The 25291-nt window shown below is 37.9% G+C and overlaps 1 long non-coding RNA gene across 4 annotated transcripts in view; it reads right to left on the reverse strand.

The window, feature by feature from the left end:
- Nucleotides 1-20309: 20309 nt before the first annotated feature.
- Nucleotides 20310-25291, reverse strand: part of LOC119472654 — a 13073-nt gene continuing 8091 nt past the window's right edge. For 2 of the 4 annotated variants that reach the window (XR_005201820.1, XR_005201817.1), the window contains one exon: nt 20310-23336. This is a non-coding gene — a long non-coding RNA (uncharacterized LOC119472654). Of the gene's footprint in view, nt 23340-25291 lie in introns of all 4 variants that reach the window. The other 2 variants (XR_005201818.1, XR_005201819.1) reach the window with 1 other exon arrangement.

A 25291-nucleotide genomic window follows, 5' to 3' on the forward strand; every position in this document is an offset into this window, starting at 1 on the left:
TCCCTGGGCGGCCAGGCGCAGTGGCGAATGCCTGTAATCCCAGCACTCTGGGAGGCCGAGGCGGGCGGATCACTTGAGGACAAGAGTTCAAGACCAGCCTGGCCAACATGACGAAACCTCGTCTCTAACAAAAAATGCAAAAAAAGAAAATTAGCTGGGCATGGTGGCGCATGCCTGTAATCCCAGCTACTTGAGAGGCTGACACATGAAAATCACTTGAACCCAGGAGGCAGAGGTTGCAGTGAGCTGAGATCATGCTCCTGCACTCTAGCCTGGGCAACAACGTGAGACTCTGTCTCAAAAAAAGAAAAAAAACGAAAGAAATATTAGAATCCATGGATAATAAATCTCCTGGTTACAGAGATTTGCCTCAATTGTTTGCAGGCAGATTGGCCTAACTTGTTTTTTAAAAATGGTATAGGGCTTTTTAGAAGGAAGTACTAATATGCACCAATTAAAATTTGTTCTGTGAACTCTTTTTCTTTAAATATAAGTTGAATCTGCCATATATACTACTATTAATAGATCACTTTAGTATGCTAACTTATAATCTGTAAATTTCTTTCACATGCATAAATTTCATAATACTTGTAACTCATGTAAAAGTTAAAAAAAAAAAAAAAACAGGATTTTAATTGAGTATAAAGTGAACCAGTAAGTGCTTAGTTGCCAAGAAACTTGATGTGACTTCAGAGTACATCAACAAAGGCAGTGGTATTTTCATTGCCATGTATAGCAGTTTTGATATTAATGTCATCTGGAGTGTTGTTTAGCTATGGGCTTCATCAAGTTCTAAGAGGGACATTGACTGACACAGCTGGAGCTTGTCCAAAAGATAGCAGCTCAGAGGGTGTAAGATCTGAGGCCAAGTCACGTGAGTAACAGTTGAAGGTGCTGAAGATATTTAGTCTTAAAAAGAAACTCACAATAGTTAATTGAAAAAATAGCAAGAGAATCTAAACACTAATAGGGCTAATTCTTAAGAATTCCAATTCTTAAGAAGAATTAGACCTTTTCCACAGATGAGCTAAAAGCTACACATTTTGGTTCAATATTTTTTAAGTTGTCCTAATAAAAATACGGTTTTCAAATGACCTAATGATTTACCTGTCACTGAAAATGATAACTCAAAGTCTGCATGATCATATATCAGGCACACCAGCTGTACCATCTACTAGCTTCCTGATATTGGACAAGTTACTGTACCTTGCTAAGTCTCAGTTCTTTAATCTTGAAAATGAATTTTTAGTATTATTGGAAGGATTACATGAGACAGTGCAAATCAAGCCATCGGTACTGTGTCTGCTCAGAGTATGTGCTTAGTGAGGGGCCGCATTATTATTAGAGCGACTTGCAAAGGGCTTCTCTAAACCATGCAAAAGTGATAGAGGAGGAAAATAATAGCAGTGGTTAACTCCCGAGGCCCTCTACATAACCAAAAATTGAAAAAGATTGGTGTGGAAACCTTGGTCTTCTATCATGTGCTACAGTGATTGATGTCAATGATCCTTTTGTCTTGAATTTTATTTGAAGCCTCGGCCAAAGAAATTATCATTTTTCTTTCTTAATAAGCAAAAAAAGTGTATTGAATATCTCCCTGACTTTATAGAATGCCAGAATATTCTTATTCTTATTTGAGACAGAGTTTTGCTATTGTTGCCCAGGCTGGAGTGCAATGGTGTGATCTCGGCTTACCACAACCTCAGGTTCAAGCTATTCTCCCGCCTCAGCCTCCTGGGTAGCTGGGATTCCAGGTGTGTGCCACCACACCAGGCTAATTTTGTATTTTTTTTTTTAGTAGAGATGGGGTTTCTTTTTTTGGTCAGGCTGGTTTCGAACTCCCAACCTCAGGTGATCCACCTGCCGTGGCCTCCCAAAGTGCTGGGATTACAGGCATGAGCCACTATGCCCGGCTATCAGAGTATTATTTTTAAACACTTGGAGAGGAGAGTTACTCAAGAGGTGGTGGAAGTAGAAGAGGATGGGTGTTGAGCCAACCAAAGCCCAACTTACAACTTGTGATATACCTCATGCATAAAAAAATAACTTAAGACACTTAAAGTGGAATACATAGAACAGAGATGTACAATAATATGTATCCCAAAAGCAAGATAGAATTGATGAAAACCATTCAAATTCCATCAAATCACAAATATTTAGTAGGCACAGTGTAAAACTTTGAAGAATAAAAGCTGAATATAGGACATTTAGAAATAACTATAGGAAATGATCTCTGTCCTGAGAATTTTACACAATATAGCCTGAGAGACAGACATACATAGAATTCATTGTAAATACAAACAAAACAATTTAAAGCAGATGCCGTGTGATATGGTCTGGCTGTGTCTCCACCCAAATCTCATCTTGAATTGTAACTCTGACAATTCCCACATGTTGTGGGAGGAACCCAGTGGGAGATGATTGAATTATAGGGGCGGGTCTTTCCTGTCCTGTTCTTGTGACAGTGAATGAGTCTCATGAGATCTGATGGTTTTAAAAAGGAGTTTCCCTGCACAAGCTGTCTTCTTTTGTCTGCTGCCATGTTAGATGTGTTTTCCACCTTCTGCCATGATTATGAGACCTCCCCAGCCACGTGAAACTGTGAGTCCAATAAACCTCCTTATTTTGTAAATTTCCAAGCCTTCGGTATGTCTTTATCAGCAGCATGAAATGGATTAGTACAGTAAATTGGTACCAACAAAATGGGGCACTGCTGAAAAGACACCTGAAAATGTGGAGACAATGTTGGAACTGGATAACAGGCAGAGGCTCAAACAGTTTGGAGGACTCAGAATAAGACAGGAAAATATGGGAAAGTTTGGAACTTCCTAGAGACTTGTTGAATGGCTTTGCCCAAAGTGTTGATGGTGATATGGACAATAAGGTCCAGGTCCAGGCTGAGGTGGTCCCAGATAGAAATGAGGAACTTGTTGGGAACTGGAGCAAAGGTGACTCTTGTTATGTTTTAGCAAAGAAACTGGTGGCATTTTGCCCCTGCCCTAGAGATTTGTGTGACTTTGAACTTGAGAGAGTTGATTTAGGGTATCTGGTGGAAGAAATTTCTAAGCAACAATGCATTCAAGAGATGACTTAGTTGCTGTTAAAGGCATTCAGTTTTATAAGGAAAGCAGAGCATAAAAGTTCAGAAAATGTAGCCTGACAATGAGAGAGAAAAGAAAATCCCATTTTCTGAGGAGAAAGTCAAGCCAGCTGCAGAAATTTGCATAAGTAACCAGAAGCCTAATGTTAATCCCGAAGACAATAGAGAAAATATCTCCAGGGCGTGTCAGAGGTCTTCACAGCAGCCCCTATCATCACAAGCCTAGGAGGAAAAAATGGTTTTGTGGTCCAGGCCCAGGTTCTACATGCTGTGTGCAGCCTAGGGACTTGTGCCCTGTGTTTTAGCTGCTCCAGCTGTGACTAAAAGGGGCCAAGGTACAGCTCAGGCTATGGCTTCAGAGGGTGCAAGCCCCAAGTCTTGGCAGCTTTCATGTGGTGTTGAGCCTGCAGGTGCACAGAAGTCAAGAAGTGGGATTTGGGAACCTCTGCCTAGATGTCAGAGGATGTATGGAAATGCCTGGATGTCCAGGCAGAAGTTTTCTGCAGGGGTGGGGCCCTCATGGAGAACCTCTACTAGGGCAGTGCAGAAGGGAAATGTGGGGCCGGAGCCCCCACACAGAGTGCCTGCTGGGGCACCGCCTAGTGGGGCTATGATAAGAGAGCCACTGTCCTCCAGACTCCGGAATGGTAGATCCACTGACAGCTTGCACCGTTACCCTCAAAAAGCTGCAGATACTGAACACTAACCTGTGAAAGCAGCCAGGAGATGGACTATAACCTGCAAAGCCACAGGGGTGGAGCTGACCAAGACCATGGGAATCCACCTCTTGCATCAGCAGGACCTGGATGTGAGACATGGAGTCAAAGGAGATCACTTTGGACCTTTCAGATTTGACTGCCCTGCTGGATTTTGGACTTGCATGGGGCCTATAAGCCCCTTTGTTTTGGCCAATTCCTCCCATTTGTAATGACTGTCTTTACCCAATGCCTGTACTCCCATTGTATCTAGGAAGTAACTAACTTGCTTTGATTTTACAGGATCACAGGTGGAAGAGACTTGCCTTGTCTCAGATGAGTCATTGGACTGTGGACTTTTGAGTTAATGCTGAAATGACTTAAGACTTTAGGGGACCGTTTGGAAGACATGATTGTTTTGAAATGTGAGAACATGAGATTTGGGAGGTGCCAGGGGTGGAACAATATGATTTGACTGTGTCCTTACCCAAATCTCTTGAATTGTAACTCCCACAATTCCCACATGTCATGGGAGGAACCCATGGAAGGTGATTGAATTATGGGGGGCAGATCTTTGCTGTGCTGTTCTTGTGATAGTGAATTAGTCTTACAAGATCTGATGGTTTTAAAAAGGGAAATTTTCCTGCACAATCTCTCTTCTCTTATCTGCCACCAGGTAAGATGTGCCTTTCACCTTCCACTATGATTGTGATACCTCCCAGCCATGTGGAACTGTGATTCCAATAAACCTCTTTTTTTTGTAAATTGCCCAGTCTCTGGTATGTCTTTATCAGCAGCATGAAAACGGACTAATACGCTGTGGTAAAATAGAGCAGAAAGCAGTTGATGCAGGTTAGGGAGGTGACTTTGCAGAAGTGACATTGGTTGGTATTGGTCCTACCTTTCTCTAAGTGGTGAAAGGAAGATAAGCATAAGACAATGAGAATACCAGTAGTCAAGATCATGAGATGTGCAAGAGCATTTGTCTTCCAGGGATGGCAAGCTGTCTGGAGTGATTTGAGTATAGAAGTTTGTGAGGAATAAAGGAAGAGCAGGAAATGGACCTAGAAAGGCAACAAATATTAGATGCTAAGGAGGGGAAACCATGCTAACAAATTGAATAAGAGAAGGACCTCTGGGGAGGTTCCATGAGAACATATTCACTATTATGTATCACCCCTTGTGGGGTTATTGATGGCTTGTTTGGGACATGGGATAACCAAATGTCCCAGGAAGGTTGCTGAACTTCTGTTGAGACAACTGGTAGAGGTCTCAGACTAAGGAGATGAGAGAAGATATAAATCGGAGAGCAATTAAAAGTTCTTGACTGAGGAGTGAAATCATGAAAATTGTGTTTGGAGAAGGTCAGACAAATACAGCAGTTATGAAGTTCAGAGGGGAATTGACTAGAGGCTGGGAATTGTGCTTCAAGACAATGTGAAGGAGTCTGTGTGTGTGTTCTGGCTAGGGAAATGGTTAGGAAGCAGTGAGACAGGAAAAAAACAACAGAGGAGTAAGTGGAAGGACTGGAAAATAAATATGTACGTGTCAAGGGAAAGAGGGGAGAAGAGGAGTAAATATACTGTATCACTATTATTTATATATATATGTATGCTTCGTATATATAAAAAATATATATGGTAATACATATATATGAAGTACATATGTATATACATATATAGTAAATATATATGGTAATACATATATTTATATATATATGAAGCATACATCCTTTATATATATATTTTTAAAAATGGTAATACAGCATTACTTTGGCGATTATATATGTGTAATTATATATAATTATAAACATAATATATTATAATCACAAACATAATCATATAATTATAATTATATTATATTATATAATTATATTATATATTACATAGTATATATAATTATATATTATATATTAATATATTATATAATTATATATTATTATATATTATATATAATTATAACATATTATAATTATATATAATTTTGTTTCTAATTATATTATGTTTATAATTATAATATATAATTACACATATATAATCACCAAAGTAATGCTGTATTGCCATTTTTTTAAATATATATATTATAATTATAATATATTTATATTATAATTATGTTTATAATTATAATTATAATTTATATTATAATTATGTTTATAATTATAATTATAAACATATAATTATGTTTATAATTATAATATATTATATATTATATCATTATATATTTAATAATATAATGATAATATATATTTATAATTATAAATATAATGTTATAATTATATATAATCACCATAGTAGTGCTCTATTACCATATATATATTTATATATATATATATATGAAGGATGTATGCTTCATATATAGTTGAAGGATCCTGTGGCTCAGGTTGGGCTTTTGGCTCCTTGTGGGTTCCTATAGTCAACCACTGTCCTGCTTTTAAAAAAGGAAGAAAGGAAGGAAGGAAGGGAGGAAGAGAAACAGGAAGAAAAAACACTATCTTGCTATCTTGTTCAAAGTCTCCTTTCCTTATTTTCTTAAATTATTTATTTATGTATTTATTTTTGAGACAGAGTCTGACTCTGTCACCCAGGCTGGAGTGCAGTGGCAGCAACTCAGCTCATTGCAACCTCTGCCTCACAGTTTCAAGTGGTTCTCGTGCCTCAGCCTCCTGAGTATCTGGGATTATAGGCATGCATCACCACATCCAGCTAATTTTTGTATTTTTAGTAGAAATGGGGTTTCACCATGTTGGCCAGGCTGGTCGTGAACTCCTGACCTCAAGTGATTCACCCACCTTGGCCTGCCTCACAAAGTTCTGGGATTACAGGTATGAGCCACCAGGCCCAGCCTATTTCCTAATTTTAATTCCATCCAATAATAACTTCTTTACTGGGTATAAAGTTCCTGCACTAAGTGGCCAGATAAATTAGGGTACATGCAGAAGCTGAAATATTTTAAGATCATTAAAATTATGTTCTTGAAAAAATTTTAGTAATGTCCAAAGTTGTCCAAAAGGTAATATTAACTGAAATATATATATAAATATACACACACACACACAAACACACACACACACACAGGCATTTGGACAGTTGCCAAGGGCTTGGACATTTGCCCTTTGAATGCTTGTATACCTGTGATGAGAAGGGAAGTATCTTTTATAGAAAGAAGAAGCTACTTCAGAGAGAAAGAGAGAGATAGAAGGATCTCTGTTGTTAGAAGAAAATCTTTATGACAACATGTTTTCAGGTTTAGTGGTTACAGCTTTTTTAAAAAAAATGTGTATATACATACATACACACACAAACACAAACACACATGTGAATACTTTAAATATATGTGGCGATACACCCAAATATTTTCCATATTTGTGTGTATGTTTAAATACATGTTTTCCACATCTATCTGTACGTTTTACCTGTATAATTAAAAAAACCATAAAGTTCTGTGTCTTATAATAAAACACAGAACCATGTAACAAGTTCTCAGATTTAAGAGCAGTACACTGTTTTTAATATAATTTCAACTTTTATTTTAGATTCGGGGGTATATGTGCAGGTTTGTTACCTGTGTATATGGCGTGAGGCTGAGGTTTTGAATATGAATGATCCCGTCACCCAGATAGTGAGCATAGTTCCCAATTAGTAGTTTTTCAACCCTTGCCCCTCCCGCCTCCTTTCCCCTTTAGTAGTCTCCAATGTCTATTGTTCCCATCTTTATGTCCATGAGTCCCCATTGTTGATCCCCCACTTATAAGTGAAAACATATGGTATTTGGTTTTCCGTTTCTGCATTTATTCGCTTAGGATAATGGCCTCCAGCTGCATCCATGGTGCTGCAAAGGACACATCATTCCTTTTTGTAGCTGCATACTAGTCCATGGTGTATATGCCTCACATATTCTTTATCCAATACACTGTTGATGGACACCTAGGTTGATTCCGTGTCTTTTCTGTGTCTTTGCTATTGTGAGTAGGGCAGCAGTGAACATACAAGTGCATGTGTCTTTTTGGTAGAATTATGTATTTTCTTTTGAGTATATATCCAGTAGTGAGATCACTGGGTTGAATGGTAGTTCTAAGTTCTTTGAGAAATCTCCCCACTACTTTCCACCATGGCTAAACTATTTCACATTCCCACCAACAGTGTATAAGCATTCCCTTTTCCCCATAGCCTCGCCAGCCTCTGTTGTTTTTGACTTCTTAATAATAGCCATTCTGACTGGTGTGAGATAGCATCTCATTGTGGTTTTGATTTCCGTTTCTCTGATGATTGGTATGCTGAGCATTTTTTCATGTTTGTTGGCCAAACTTGCATGTCTTCTTTTGAGAAATGTTTATTTGTATTCTTTGCCCACTTTTTAATGGGGTTGTTTCATGCTTGTTGAATTATTTAAGTTCCTTATAGATTCTGGATATTAGACCTTTGTTAGTGTAAGGTTTATTGCCGAGGTAAAATGAGGAAACTGAGGCAAGTATAAGAAAATGAGAAGCTAATTTATTCAGCTTCTGGGCCAGGTTCTGTGATCTAGGAAGGGGCCAAAGAAGTCGTGCCCAGCTGTTTAGGGCTTGGAGTTTTATGGAGAGGAAAGGCAATTGATTGGCTGTTGGGGAAACAAAGTGAAGGCAATTCTATCAGCTGTTGAGAAGCAGGAAGTACATGGAGCTAGTTGCCATTGGTAGGTGGGCGGGACCTTGGGTAAGTGGGCTTTGATTGGCTATTGGGGAAACAAAGTGAAGGCAATTTTATTGGCTGTTGAGAAGCAGGAAGTACATGGAGCTAGTTGCTATTGGTAGGTGGGTGGGACTTTGGGTAAGTGGGCCTGCTGGGGGCGTACGGGGCAGACTGCTACCAGGCAGGGTTTGGTGGGGCTTCTTTAAAAAATTTTTTGCAGGGTTTTTTAACAGTGGGCTGGGGGTTGGATGCATAGTTTAGTGCTGAGTGTGGGCTTGGGTCTGGTATGCGGAGGCGGGTGCGGGGAAGCCGTGTGGCGAGGCCAGATAACGAGCTTGGGTGATGACATCGTTATCAGGCGCAGAGAGTGATGACTGTGTCCGTTTGACTCCCGGCGAGGCAACCCGCCTTACAGTTAGATGCATAGCTTGTGAATATTTTCTCCTATTCTGTAGGTTGTCTGTTTACTCTGTTGATAGTTTCTTTCATTATGTAGAAGCTCTTTAGATTGATTAGGTTCCACTTGTCAATTTTTGTTTTTGTTGCAATTGCTTTTGAGGACTTATAAATAAATTCTTTCCCAAAGCTGATGTCCAGAATGATGTGTTCTTGGTTTTCTTTTAGGGTTCTTATGGTTTGAGGTCTTGCATTTACATCTTTCTTTAATCCATTTGAGTTGATTTGTGTATATGGGAAAGATAGGGACCCAGTTTCATTCTCCTGCATATGGCTAGCCAGCTATCTCAGCACTATTTATTCAATAAGGAGTCCTTTCCCTATTGCTTGTTTTTGTTGACTTTGTTGAAGATCAGCTGGCTGTAGGTGTGCAACTTTATTTCCGGGTTTTATATTCTGTTCTGTTCGTCTATGTGTTTGTTTTTGTACCAGTAACATGCTGTTTTGGTTACTGTAGAGTCATAGTATAGTTTGAAGTCAGATGATTTGATGCCCCTGGCTTCATTCATTTTGCTTAGGATTGCTTTTGTTATTCAGGCTCTTTTTTGGTTTCATATAAATTTTAGAATAGTTTTTTCTAATTCTGTGAAAAATAATGTTGGTGGTTTGATATGGATATCACTGAATCTATAAATTGCTTTGGGCAGTATGGCCTTTTTAACAATATTGATTTTTCTAATCCATGAGCATGGAATTTTTCCCATTTATTTGTGTCACCTCTGATTTCTTTCAGCAGTGTTTTGTAGTTCTTGTGGAGACCTTTCATCTGCATGGTTAGATATACTCTTAACTATTTTATTTTTTGTGGCTATTGTTGGGATTGCATTCTTGATTTGACTCTCAGCTTGAATGTTACTGGTGTATAGAAATGCTTCTAATTTTTGTGCATTGATTTTATGTCCTGAAACTTTATTGAAGTCATTTGTCAGTTCCAGGAGCCTTCTGGTGAAGTCCTTAGGGTTTTCTAGGTATAGAATCATCTCATCAGTAAAGAGAGATAGTTTGATTTCTTTTCCTACTTGGATGCCTTTTATTTCTTTGTCTTGCCTGTTGCCCTGGGTAGGACTTCCAGTACTGTGTTGAATAGGAGTGGTGAGAGTAGGTATCCTTGTCTTGTTTCAGTTCCCAAAAGAAATGCTTTTATCTTTGTCCATTCAGTATGGTGTTGGCTGTGGGTCTGCCATATATGGCTCTTATTATTTTGAGGTAAATTCCTTTGGTGCCTAGCTTGTTGAGGGTTTTAATCATGAAGGGATGTTGGATTTTATCAAAGGCTTTTCTGTATCAATTGAGATGATCATATGATTTTTAATTCTGTTTATGTGGTAAATCTAATAGTTATCTTTGGATGAAGATTTTTATATTCTTCTTTGGCCTTTATATTTTCTAGAATAAATATACAGAAAATAATACTTCTTAAATAAAGGAAAAGTACTTAAAAATTACTTTTGTTTTTTTTGAGACGGAGTCTTGCTCTGTCGCCAGGCTGGAGTGCAGTGGCGCAATCTCGGCTCACTGCAACCTCCGCCTCCCAGGTTCAAGCGATTCTTCCTCCTCAGCCTCCCGAGTAGCTGGGACTACAGGCGTGGGCCACCACACCAGCTAATTTTTGTATTTTTAGTAGAGACGGGGTTTCATCATGGCGAGAATGGTCTTGATCTCTTGACCTCGTGATCTGCCCGCCTCGGCCTCCCAAAGTGCTGGGATTACAGGCGTGAGCCACTGCGCCCGGCCAAAAGTTACTCTTTTAATGGCATTTCAGTAGACTTTTATTTTGAAGTTTAAAGTATCAATATATTTGTCACACTCAGGTGGTGGCTAAAGCATTTTTTGAACAATTTTTAAAATTCTTTAAGTAAAATTCATCCCAACAAGAATGGTTCTCAAAAGAAAGAAAAATGAGTAGTTTATTTGTCATTTAGAAATATTTTATTTTCCTATAACTATGCAGTCAGGATAACTATTTTGGTCTTTTGGTTCAATCTGACAGCTCTACGTTTCTTGGGTATACATGTGTAATCCATATCTAGTGAATTTGGAAGAAGTAAAGACATGAAAGGGGACTTTCTGCTTGGACATTTGCCTTTGAATGCTAATATACCTGTGATGAGAAGGGAAACATATTTTATAGAAAGAATAAGCTACTTGGGAGAGAAAGAGAGAGATAGAGGGATCTCTGTTGTTAGAAGGAGAGCTTTATGACATGTTTCCAGACTAGAGATGAAAAGAAGACGTCCCAGAAAGCTGAACTGAGATTAAAAAATGATGGGGGTGTGACTCTCAGCGCATCGTGGACAATGTGATAAGCAAGGGAAGCATGGCCAGAGTGTGGCAGAGAGCTCCGCAGAACCTGAACTGGTCATTCTCCCCGTGGCCATGTGTCTCTGATAAGAAGCCTGAGACCTATCCTGGGAATGAAAAGTAGGGAGAGAAAGAGAAAGCCAAGTCTTCAGAATGTGTGTGTGTGTGTGTGTGTGTGTGTGTGTATGGTGTGAGTGTGTGTGTGTATGGTGTGAGTGTGTGTGTGTGTATGGTGTGTGTGTGAGTGTGTGTGTATGGTGTGAGTGTGTGTATGGTGTGAGTGTGTGTGTATGATGTGAGTGTGTGTGTGTGTATGGTGTGAGTGTGTGTATGGTGTGAGTGTGTGTGTGTATGTGTATGGTGTGAGTGTGTGTGTGTATGGTGTGAGTGTGTGTGTGTGGTGTGTGTGTGTGGTGTTTGTGTGTATGGTGTGAGTGTGTGTGTATGGCGTGAGTGTGTGTGTGTATGGTGTGAGTGTGTAAGAGAGTGTGTGTATGGTGTGAGTGTGTGTGTGTATGGTGTGAGTGTGTGAGTGTGTGTGTATGGTGTGTGTGTGTGCGTGAGAAAATGGCATATGAAAGCAGCACAGGAATAGGTAATTTGATTTGGTATGCTAATCAAGTTGTAACTCTCAGTGAAAAGAGTTATGGCTTCTCCATCAGTCAACCCAGTCAAAGATTAAATAATATAGATGAGAGGTTAGAGGGTAATGGCACAGTGCCCATAGGAGCTACTTTAGAGGGAGCTATTACAACCACAGAAGGCGAGGATTAGCTTAATACTATACCAGATTAAACGTCCTAATGCACACCTCTAATCAGATTATGATGCTCCCTCCTCAGAAAGCTTCCATGCCTCCCATCCCACCACATCCCAGGGCCTATTGAAGGAAGCTCAGATTTCCTGGCCTGGCATGCAAAGTATTTCAAGGTCTGGCATCAACCTCCTTTAAACCTTTACCTCCCAGTGCTCTCTTTCACACTCTCAATGTTGCGGCCAAACAGGATTCTACATTGACACCCTGGCTCCCCACTTTCCTACTCTGTACACACAGTTTTCTCTTCCTGGAAGGCTCTTCCTCATTGTTGCATAACCACACTCAGCTATTTGTCAAAGCCCCATCTCAAGTGTCATTAGTATAAAATCTTGACTTGGTCCTTTCCTCTGCTGCAAATAATTTCTCCCACACTAATTCCCTCAAATGTACTTCTCTTAGTGCTGTTCAGCACTAATTGATCATGTCGCATGTATAAGATACTCTACTCGGCTGGGTGCAGTGGCTCAGAACTGTAATCTCAACACTTTGGGAGGCCCAGGAGGATGGATCACCTGAGGTCAGGAGTTTGAGACCAGCCTGGCCAATATGGTGAAACCCTGACTCTACTAAAGATGCAAAAATTAGCTGGGCATGGTGGCAGGTGCCTGTAGTCCCAGCTACTCAGGAGGCTGAAGCAGGAGAATCGCTTGAACCTGGGAGGCAGAGGTTGCAGTGAGACAAGATTGCACCATTGCACTCCAGCCTGGGTGACAGAGCAATACTCCATCTCAAAAAAAAAAAAAAAAGACATTCTACTCTAGAAATACAACTGCACACATACACAAACACACACAAACTCCATGTCCTCAAGAAACTATTAGTATAAATGTGAAATACGAAGCTAAATAATAATTTATTATGAACTTGTGTAAAAAAGAAGAGAAGCATATTCTAAGTCCACCAATGTCCCGATGGAATAATTAGATCATCAAGTTGGTCGTTTTGGAGGCCTATCATTCCCGTAACCCACACATCCAGCCTGTTGGCAAGCCTGTAAGCTGAACTTCTGAAGCTTCTCGTGAATCTGTCCCTTTTCTCCATTTCCACTACTGCCACCATCTCTTGCCTTATCAAGTCTCCCTAAATAGTCTCAGCTTCTGGTCCTGACTTGCTGCACCCATTCTCCACAGAAAAGTCAGGGAGATCTTTCTAAAATGTTAATCAAATCATACTACTTGCTGCTTATAACTTACTCCAATGGTTTCTCACTGTTCATAAAACCAGCACCTCTTTCCGTGGCCTACAAAGTCTTGTGTGATCCAACACCGGCTTCTCTCACCAGCTTCATTCTCCATCTCCCTCATGCCCTCCACTACTTTTGACCCACATTGGCCTCGTTTCCATTCTCAGACATGCCAAACTTGTCTAATCTTGGCATCTTTCATTATCTGTTCCTCTAGCCTCGAATGTTCTCCCCCATCTCCTCATGGCTCTTCTCATTTTCCATTATTAACGATGATGATGTAGGCTGTCCTCTGATTGCTTAAATATCACTTCCCTGACCATCCTACTTCAAGAAAACACCCACACCCTACCACTCTCGATTACGTCCCTGTGTGAGTGTGTGTTTGTGTGTGTGTGTCCTTCACAGAATTTTGAAATTAGATATTATCTTGTTTAGTTATTGACCCACTCTCTGTTCACCCCCATTACAAAACAGGAAATTATTTACTTCACTTCTGCCTATCAACTAAGCTTATCATATTCCCTGGCATCTCGTAGGCATACAATAAGTATTTTTGAATAATATTAATCACAGCTTTTATCTGTATAATACCAAATGTATAGCAGGGACTGTTCTAGCACTTTACATATATTAACTTATTTAATCTTTACAATAATCCTATAAGATGGATAATAATATTATTTCTTTTTACAGATAAGAAAATAAAGGTACTGAGAGGCTAAGTAACCTACCTAAAGTTAAATAACTATTAAGTGTCAGAACCAGGATGTAAACTCAGAGTATGACTCCAGTGCCCTTGCCCTTAATCCCTGTACAATACTTCTGCAAATGTTGAACTCTGCTTGTATGGAAGGGAAAATCGCTCAGAAAAAAAAAAAAATGCTACAGTGAAATTTAGGACAACCAAGAGTTTGCCAGAGAATAAAGTCACAAGACACATTCCAAGCTGAGGGAAGAGTGTATTCAAAAGCATGCATTTATTCTCTTCTGCTTACTGCAATAGTCATTTGTGCATAACTTCTTTCGCATAATTGTATATATCTTACATTTAAATAGCATTTATTTATGTACCTGCATACCCTGAGTGCACATATATTAGTTTTCGACATCTTTTTCTGGAAAGAGCTACGAACACAAATCCAGAGGGGAAAACGTGTTCTTACCCCATTGTAGAGTTTCAAGTCTCTATGACCTCTTAAATATTCTCTGAGCCTTAGTTTCCTTACCAGTAGAATATGAAAGATAACCCTTTATCAGCATGCTGGGTGCCATCAAGGAAATTATGGATGTGAAAGGCAGGTGCATCCATAAAGCACAAAAGAAACATTCATGTTATCTTCTACATATAGCTTAATTTAGCTTGATAATTTCTTTTTTTTTTTTTTTTTGAGACAGAGTTTCCCTCTTGTTACCCAGACTGGAGTGCAATGGCGCGATCTCGGCTCACCGCAACCTCCGCCTCCTGGGTTCAGGCAATTCTCCTGCCTCAGCCTCCTGAGTCGCTGGGATTACAGGCACGCGCCACCATGCCCAGCTAATTTTTTGTATATTTTAGTAGAGACGGGGTTTCACCATGTTGACCAGGATGGTCTCGATCTCTTGACCTCGTGATCCACCCGCCTCGGCCTCCCACAGTGCTGGGATTACAGGCTTGAGCCACCGCACCCGGCCGATAATTTCTTATTTTCCTCATACCTTAAAGCTCAGGTCTTTCAAAACTGGATTTTCTTTCTTGACTCATCTGACTTTGTGGGGCTAGATGGCTCTTTTGGGTTGTTCAGCAAAGCTTTATCTTGATGAAAGTCAATTCTTTAGTAATCCTACTACCTCCCCTAGTCTATAACTGAGATTTTGATTGCAACTACATCAATCTGTGAATCAATCTGAGGACAAATGACATCTTAATATTAAGTCTTTCGATCCATGAACATGCTACAGCCTTCCATTAAGTCTTAAAAATTCTCCCAGTTATGATAATTCTGTTTGTAGAGATCCTGTGCATCTTTTCTAAGCATTTAATGATTTTTGATGCTATCTCACATAGTATCACTTCTTAAGTTTATTTTCTAGTTGGTTTTGCTGGTATGTAGAAATACAATTTATTTTTATATATTGACTTTGTATCCAACATTCTTTTAAAACATTAATTCCAAGAGCTTATTTGTTTATTATTTTGTATTTTCTACATATACAATTATGTCATCTGCAAATAATGGTAATTTTATTTCTTCCTTTCTAAACATTATACCTTTTATTTTTCTTGCCTTATTCCATTGCCTAAGCACCCCCAACACAATGCTGAAAAGTAGTAATAAAGGACATCTATGTGTCATTGTACATTTCAGAGGGAACTCTTTTAAGATTTTATTTATTATCATACTTTCTGTAGGTTTTTTTGTAGATGCCTCTTCTCAGTTTAAGGAAATTCCCTCCTGTCTTAGTCTTTTCAGGCTGCCATAAAAAAATGCTACCGACTGGGTGTCTTAAATAACAGAAATTAATTTTCTCATAATTCTGAAGCCTGGAAGCCTGAGATCAGGGTGCCAGCATGGTCAGGGGCTGAGGAGGGTTTTCTTCCTGGCTTTCAGACTGCTGCCTTCTCACCGTGTCCTCACATGGGCTTTTCCATGATGTGTGTATGTGGAGAAAAAGAGAGCAAGCTCTCTGGTATCACTTCTTTAAAGGGCATGAATGCCATCATGAAAGCCTATGACCTCACGCACCCCTTATTACCGTCCAAAGACCTCATCTCCAAATACCATCACATTGGGGGATAGGTCCCAACACATGAATTTCAGAGGGATGCAAACATTCGATCCGTAGTACTGCCTATTTCTGGTTTGCTAAAAATGCTTAACATGAATGGGCGTTGAATTTTATCCATTGCTATTTCTGGACCTACTAAAATTACCACATGATTTTTCTCCCAATTATTTCATTAATGTGATTATTTAAAAGAAATGATTTTCAAATATTAAGCCAGCCTTGAATTACTGAGATAAGCTCAGTTTGGTCATGGTTTACCTTTGTAAACATTCCTAGATTTGGTCTACTAATATTTTGTTTGGACTTTTGGTATCTATGTTCCTGAGAAAAAGAGGAGAGAAATAAATAAATGGGGAGAGGGGAAAGAGAGAAATTGCTCTGTAATTTTATTTTTTATAATATTCATATTAAGTTTTGATATCAAGGCTATGCTGGCTTCATGAAATGTGTTAGAAAGTTTTCCCTCTTTTCTATTCTTTTAGGAGGATTTTGTGTAATTTGAGGTTTATGTCTTCCTTAAAAGTTTGATAGAATTCATTGATGACGCCATCTAGGCCTGGTGTTTAAAACTATAGATCCAGTCTCTTTAATATAGTACTATTTGGATTTTTAAAATTTCCTCTTAGTCAGTTATACCTTTCTAAGACTGTACACCTCATCTGATTTTGTATATGTATTGGCATAATACTGTTTATAATCTTGTAATTTGTCAGTTTTACATCTGTAAGATCTGTAGTATTGTCCTACTATTGAGTAGGTCAACACTTCTCTCTCTTTTCTCCTTTTTTTTTTTAATCAATCTTACTTTCTATAGATTTAATTTTCTTTTTCTTTGCTAACTTCTTGAGGTAGATGCTTAAATACTTATTTTAATCTTTATTCTCATCTAATGTACATTATTTAATATATACATATATATAAATGTCCCTCAAAGCATAGCTTTAGTTGAGTCCACAGCTTTTGACATGTATCATTTTCATTATTCTTCAATTCAAATATTTTCTAATTTCCAGAGTGATTTCTTCCTTGACCCCCTTGCACATTTAGTAGCTTATTGTTTAACTCAATTTTGTGAATTTTTTAGGCTTGTTATTGTTATTGACATCTAGTATATATCCAGTGTAGTCAGATAAAATGCTCTGAATTAATTTGAGCTTTTTTATTTCTTTGCTTTATAGTTTACATCAGTTTGAACAAATGTTCCATGTGCACTTGAAAAGAAAGCAGTTTGGGGGTAAATGTTCAGTTTGTTAATTGTATTTAAATCTTCTGTTCCTGTTTTTTGTCTTCTTGTTTTATCAGTTATTGAGAGAGGTGTGTTGAATTATTCCACTGTGATTGCAAATTTGTCTATTTCTTCTTTTAATTTTGTCCAGTTTTGCTTTACATATTTTTCAAGCTATGTCATTAGGTGTGTACAAAGTCAGAATTTTAAATCTTTTTGGTGGGTTGAAACTTTTATTATTGTAAAATTCATAAGTATGTTGATTTATTTATTTTTTATTCTTCTTTGAGAGTGGCTTCATTTTTAAAAGAGATTCTCACTGAGTATAAAATTATAGGTTGACAGCAAAGTTCTTTCAGTATCTTAAAAACATAATTCATTTGTGTGCTGGCTTTCATTTTTTCTTTTGAGAAAACAGCTATCTTATTTTTGCCTCTTAAGGTAATACGGGCTTTTTTTCTTTCTGCTTTTATGATTTTCTCCCTGAATTGGTTTTCAGTCCTTTCACTATTATGTGCTTAGAGGTAGTTGTGAGATGATTTGGATGGTTTGTACACTCCAAATCTTACGTTGAAATGTGACCTCCAATCCTGGAGTTGGACCTACTGGGAGGTGTTTGAGTCATGAGAACAGATTCCTCAGAAATGGCTTGGTGCTGCCTTGGCAGCTCTAAGTAGGTGCTCACTCTGCAAGGGCCTAGCTTCGTTTTCCTGCTCCTGCTCTTGCCATGTGCTACCCTGGCTCCCCATTTGCCTTATGCCGTGATTAGAAGCTTCTCGAGCCCTCACCAGGTGCGGATGCCAGTGCCATACTTCCGTACTAGCCTGCAGAACCATGAGCCAAAATAAACCTCTTTTATTTAAAAATTGCCCAACCTGAGGTTTTCCTCTAGAGCAATGCAAACAGCCTAACTCAGGCTGTCTTCGTGGTTATTCTGTGTAGTGTTTACCATGCTTGTTTAAAATGTGGCTTGATATCTTTTAATAGTTTAGAAAGTTCTCAGCTATTATCTCTTCAAATATTGCCTCTTACCTATTCCTCTTGTCTCTTCTACAAATGTATCTGAAATACCTTTTATATTTTTTCTGTATTTTCCATTCTTTTGTCTCTCCATGCTTATCTGATGTTTTTTGTACTGTCTTCTACTTCATAAATGCTTTCTTAAACTGTATCTAATCTGCTATTAAACCCAATTATTATATTTTTATTTCTAAAATTTTTGTTTGATTCTCTTTTATAGTTTTCAGTTTCCTGTTAAAATTCTTCATCTTGCCTTTTAATTCCTTGGACATATGGAGCATAATTATTTTTAAATTTGTGTCTGATAACTTCATTATCCATAATCTCCAGTGTATTTATTTCTAGTATCTACTTTTTGTCATGTCATTTTTTCTCATCTCCCTCATTATTTTTAAGATATTTTGAAGCTTCTGGTAACATTATCTTTCTTTAGAGACAAGTTACTTTTGTTTCTGGCAAAAATTTAGGCTATGACCACCCCTGATCTCATGTCACCTTGAAATGTGATTAACTAGGAAATAAATCTATTCAAAGCTTGGCTTTAATCCCTGTAACCTAGTTCTAGGTTAATTTTACTCTCATAACCCAGACTTTCTGGTTCACAAACCAGTCTTGGGTTATTGTGTCCTTGGTCGGCTCTGAGAGTCCTGAAAGCTTTTCACAACTTCTTGCCCTCTTTGCAATGCTTTTAGAATTGGCAAACACTTGGAAGGGGAGAGCCAAACAAATGTTGGACTCAGTTCTCTAGGTTTCCTCTTTCCCTAGATATTGGACCCACAAATCTTCACTTTCTTGAGAGCTTCTTAAATGTCTTTTACTGGATTCAAAAAATACATTTTGTCCTGTTTAACCAGTCATTCTTATTAGGAAAGTTGATACTAAACAGATCAGATTGCCATTTCAGGAAGTGTAAATTCCTGTCATCTCTTGCCAATTTTATTGCAAAAGACTTAACTATTCTTCCTGCTTCCACCCCAACACACTTCTATCTATTCACACAATAGTCAAGGTGACTCTTTTGAACATCTGTCGTATCGTGCCACTTTTTTGGTTCAAAATCCTCTAATGGTTTCTTGTCTCACTAAAAGAAAAGCTTTAAAAAATTCTTTATAACTTACAAGGCTTTGCATGACTTACCTCCTCTCAGGGAACACACTCATCAGAAGAAAGCTGTTCAACCCAAAATTTTCCAAACTTTTCTGACCCCAAATTTTTTTTCAACAAAATGTTCATTGATATCTTATTGACGCCTACTCCATATAGCACAGATTAGAGAAATAAAGATTTACTCAGATGAAACTGGTTATATGTAATTCATTCAGTAGATTTATGAGAAGGAATTAGTCTATTAGAGAAACCATTCTTCAAGCTGAGTCTGATTTGTTAAATGATAAACAGAGTTCTCTCAGTGTTTGATTTTCATGTCATACGTGATACCTTAGCTCGAGCCTTGATTTTTCAACTGAAGAATCATTTGCAGTAGAAAATATTACAAAAGAAGTGTTGTGACCTATATGTCCATTCCAGTCCCACCAATTTTCTGATTCTACACAAGCTCAATCAGTTGTAACACCCTTTAATTATCCACTAAAATAGTTGTTTTCCAGTTCACAGCATCCAAAACCTACGAAAGCTTATGTTTTGGGCGGTGATTGACAATACTCCTTTGGAGGTGGGGACCAAGAAATGCTGCTGATTCTTCACTACTTCTTCTTATGGATGTCTTTGTAATAGAAAAACATAAACTCACACTTTGTAAATATCACTTGTCTAGTCAGGATGCTTGATTCTTAAGTAAATCAAGGAATTCATAAAAGCAATTTAAATAAAAATATACCGTCAAATCACTGGCTGGTACCCTTTGGTATAATTTGCTGACCTCGATATTTGTCAGTTTTTCTACAAACACATAAATTTTAGTGCAATCTTAATTTGTAAAATTGTAAGAAAACCTTGCCGGGGTGACTTATTCAAGAATTGAAAATTGGCACTACAGCTAAGCATTGAAAAGAATTATCTGTTCTCCTTTTAAGGTCTGTCTTTTATAAACAGAGTTAACCCTCTCTTTTCTGGTGTCACAAAAATGTTCTTTCCTTTATTCAACTAAGTTTTTTTTTTAGTGTGCCAGATGTTGAATAGCTTTAAGCCAATATTGGCCCAATTGAGCTCCTTTAATTAAAAATGACCAGGGAGGCAGCAGAAACTGTATGACTTTAGAATGGCAAGCCTCTTTGCTCAATGAATATTTGTTAAGCACCTACTATGTTCCTGACGTAATTCTAGGCATTAATGATTATAACAGAAGTGAACAAGAAAAACAAAGCTTTTGACAAGTGCAGTGATTATGAGAAACATTCAAGTAATTGTTACAAAGCACAAGGAGTATGGCTACAGGAGAGATACAACTTGATCTTTCAGAAGCTAACTGGCTCTTATTTATTTTAAAAGTATGTTTTAGCATCACATATTTGCTAGGCATTGTTCTAGCAGCTGGAGTACAGCAAGAAAAAGCTCAAAGTACTTGTTCTCACAGAGCTCCCGTTCTTATGGCAGTCAAATCTGCAACAGTCATCTTTACCAGCACATGCACAAAGCCAGTATTTTCCAGAGTGATGCTTTTACTGCCCACGAAACATGAGATAATGTAGGTGCTGATACAATAATAAGAGTTATACACTTTTATTTATAATTATTTTTTATTCATAGCTTGTGATACAGTCTTTCCATTTGTGGTAGTATATCTAATGATGCCTTCCTAACTTAATTTATTTAACTTTTTAAAGCTGAATTCAAAGAAAAGTTATTTAGTAAGTAAGAATAGATTGTATATCGATTTGGAAAAAAAAAAAAGTTATGGTGATGCGCATATTACCAAAAAATGGGAAACACAAAATAAGATGTTATCCAGATATCCAAGGTCAAATTCTCAGTATAATTTTTTTATTATTTAAAGTTTTAACAGGTATATGACAATTCAGTTCTGGGGGTGGGGGTAAGAAAGAAGATAAATTTAAAATTCTTTACTCCTGTCTTTTGCAAACTGCTTGAAAGTGGGAAAAGTCTTACTTATAGTCCTCAAGATAACCTGTGCTTAGTAGGCGCTAAATAAATGCTACATAAAGGGATGAAAGAATTAATTAATGAAATGAGAAATGCTCTTTTCGTACCATTCAAACTATAGTGAATACTCTGGGCTGACTGACTATAATTATCCATAGGATATTAGAGTGAAGAGTCTTTGTGAACAAATCCATCTACAAGAACAATTTAGGACTCTGCCTTGAAGATTCAGATCTGCCTTTCTAGTAAAAAGAGCATAAAAGAGATTAACCTTTATGCTATGTAACTGCAGACCAATTGGTACAGCTTGCCTTATATCACTGCCATAGAACAACAGTGATAATGAAAAGCTCTTACCAAATTGTGTGTATTTTTGAGAAGACGGTCTAAATTAAGATCCCATTAAATAATATTTTACCACCAGTGGGGTCTCAGTATTATGCTATCAATTGAAAGAGAATCCATGGAAAATGCAAATCAGAGAGAGCTGTCACTGAACCTGAAAAAAAAAAAAAGGTGGGGTGAAAGCAACCTTAAAAATGGCATAATTTTGTGTAGGGGAAAAATACTAGAATGCTAAAGTATTGTTTCTTTCCACATTTTGTGCAGCTTTAGAATAAAGTTTTATTTCTCTTATTTCAAAATGTTAATTCCTGCCATTTTCAACTACCGAGGAAACTATTTTCTATTTTGAGACTTTGAAGAATTAAAAGGCTGTTAAACTTTCTGCTAATAGAAGAATCTTAAGAAACAGTTTAATTTCAAAGAACTCAGAGTTCACTTACAATAAATAGCTCCTACTTTCATTTTTGCTGTGACAATTTAAAGTCTAACTCTACAGTAGGCAACCTGTCACTGTCGTATGAGTTCCACCAGGAATTACTCTCTTTTCCCTTCCAAACTCTGATTGCCACACAGTCAGCAACACACAAACAAAGTTAACATTCTGGTCCTGTTGATATCATTCTCAGGTTTTCTTGTCAAGGGTCATCAGAAATTTTGGCATTCGGCAGATTAGCACATGACGACTGCCAAGTCCTCTTACCGCACCAGACACACTTCATAAGCCTTCCTGAATCTATTTGGCAGAAATAGGATCAAGACATCCATGTTTGAAATGGAATTCTCCCAGCAGCTCCACCTCTAACAGTGGACATCTCTTTGCTTTCTTCTTTGCCAGGCAATGGTGTGAGTCAAGTAGGGTCGGATGAAGGTGACCTGCTGAGTCATCAAACTTGCCATTCTCCAAGAAACACACGTGTGGTTTCCTCAATTTGAACAATTGCCTGGGAAGAGGAGTCAGCTCCTAATCCTGCCTAAGTTCATTGTAAATACTTTGATAAGGGGGAAAATGGCTTTCTTCTTCTTGCTAATGCATCTTTGATATGTACCACATCTAGATCCCCTTACAAGCAGTTGCTGTGTCAGTCCTTTGACTTCCCTGGCAAATCAATCAAAAGATCTACCATTTCTCTGCAAAAAAAATTAAGAAAATTGATTTCTCAGTGCTGAGCCTACACTTCCATGATTAGAGAGCACGCATTTTGTAAAGAAAAACTATGGTAAATACAGCATAGACAGCATGCTTTCCAATGACCAGGTAAGCAAGGACAATTTATTCATTTACTTATTTGCATATTTACACTTACACTTTTGTGTGGGAGCATGTCACGTCAGAGATTAGAAGGCAGTTTTCACACAAAAGCTCCAAAGAAACATGTTGTTATTCTGTGGAAGTTATTTGATTGGTCCTCATAGTCTTTTCCTTTCAATTGGCATTTAGAGAACTAGCCACACAGGCTGCTCCCCACCTTCCTGCTTGATGCCATTTCTTCCTGTTCTCCTTATCTATAGCTGTGATGATGCACAGCTCCCTCTTTTTTCTTTCTTGTGGGTTTGTGCAGTTTCTTGATGTTTGTGACAGGCCACGATAGGGGAAGCTTTTATCACCGTGGGGTTTGGAGGCCTCAGTAAATTGAAAATTGCAAATGAAATCCACTGGGCTTGAATTCATCAGCTATTATGTCAGATGACCTTTGGCAGCTGCTGATAAAAATGAGAGAATGTTAGCTCTGATCCAATTTTCAGCACTAACCATTCCTTTTCAAATCCATTCACAGTCAGGCAGCAGACACATGGGAAGTGAAAATGATAGGGTTTCAAGAGAATGGCATTGTGTTGCAGATTAAGATTTTCTCCCCCTATTTCTACAGGTCGGCCCCCAGGCCCCTGTCTGGTATCTACCTATTGTCCAATCAGTTTCAATATCTGCTTCAGAGGACATGTTAGCCATCCTTACAGATAAGTGCTTACAGGAGAGAATGTTGGACTTAATAGTTTTGCTTAGGAGCCATCAAGGGTCGCAGTGTAGCAATACTGACTGGCACATGTTAGTTTAATCTGGCATTCTATGGAATCTGACATTAGATTCTTTCAGAGTTGTTGATCTCTAGGTGATTTTTGTTACCAGCTCTGGCTTTATGAAATTTATTTTTGCACAACTATTTATATTCATGACTCAGAGATATTCTAAAATATCTATCATAGCCAAGCAAAGGCAGCCTAAGCTTGTCTAAAAAAGTACATGGATGCCAAAATTATGAAACTGGGAAAAAAATGAGTTTTGCGTATTCTGTTCTTGGAATCCAGCTAAAGGTCAAGGTCATCGATAGTATTTTAGGAGCTATAGATTGTCCTGAAATAAATATGTGCCTATCAACTGGTAGGTTTCTCAATAAACGTAATAGGTTTTTATCGTGTAGAGAAAAAGAATTAGCCTTGCTACTTTTGCTGAGGTAGCATGAACCAGCAAAATAACACTGTAGATGGTTGAGTCATCAGTATGCTCTCCCATCTATGAAACACAGGAGCAATCTGGGAATAAAGAAAACTGAAATTAGTTTTTTTCTCCACACTTCTCTGTGTTCAGAAAATAAAAAAAAATCTTCAATCTTTTGAAAATGTTGAGTTCATTGAGGGAACAGTCCCAAGCAAATGTAGAGTTGAGAAACACCAAATAACTGAAAACCATGTGTCATTATAAGCATTCTCCAAAAAATCTGATAAACTGAAAAATGTTAAATCTGCATTTCTCTAGGTTTTCCTGGTATGCAGAGTTTTTTCATTTTTTCTCTCGACATTGGTTAACATTATATGAAAATAGTTGCTCATACATGATTAGGGTTGCAAAAATGCTTTCTTTCTATGGCATAGCAATTCTCTTCTGATACACGAACCCATAGCATTATGGAACTGTAAAAATGCTTAGATGCATCTTCTAAATGCCAGTCTTTGGAAAGAAAAAATATGATTCTATAAGCTTCCTTCATAAGAAGAACAATATAGCAAATATATATGTAAATTATCCATAAATTACATCTTACCTTTAAAAACTAAAGTTAGCATCCCACTGTTTGCCTTACTACCTTTTGTTGGTATTCACAAGTGCTTTTAAGAGAAGACAATTATCTGTTGTCCGCTGAGTATGTATAAATAAAATGCTTAATGATAGTGTCAAAAAATACCATATGCACGTTGTTTTGGAGGTAGGGCCTCACTTTGTCTCCCAGGCCAGAATGCAGTGGCTCAGACACAGCTTACTGCAGCCTTGACCTCCAGGGCTCAAGCTATCCCTTCACCTCAGCCTCCTGAGTTGCTGGGACTACAGGCATACACCACTATGCCGGCTAATTTTTTATTTTTTGTAGAGATGGAGTCTCACCATGTTTCCCAGGCTTGTCTCAAACTCATTAACTCATGCAATTGGCCATCCTTGGCCTCCCAAAGTGCTGGGATTACAGGGGTGCACCACCGTACCGGCCTCCACATGCACATTAAAAGTCTGTTTTTATTGAATAATATTTTAAAAGACTCAAGTTATAGGCAATAATTGGGTCTAAAATTAACAGAGGAACCACCCAACCAAAAAAATATGGATTCAGCATATTCCAAGATAGCTGGAGTCCCCAGATGATCAGATTCTCTTTCTTTCTTTGTTT

Source organism: Cebus imitator, unplaced genomic scaffold, assembly GCF_001604975.1.
Source record: "Cebus imitator isolate Cc_AM_T3 unplaced genomic scaffold, Cebus_imitator-1.0 Scaffold111, whole genome shotgun sequence".
NCBI classification, from domain to species: domain Eukaryota; kingdom Metazoa; phylum Chordata; class Mammalia; order Primates; family Cebidae; genus Cebus; species Cebus imitator.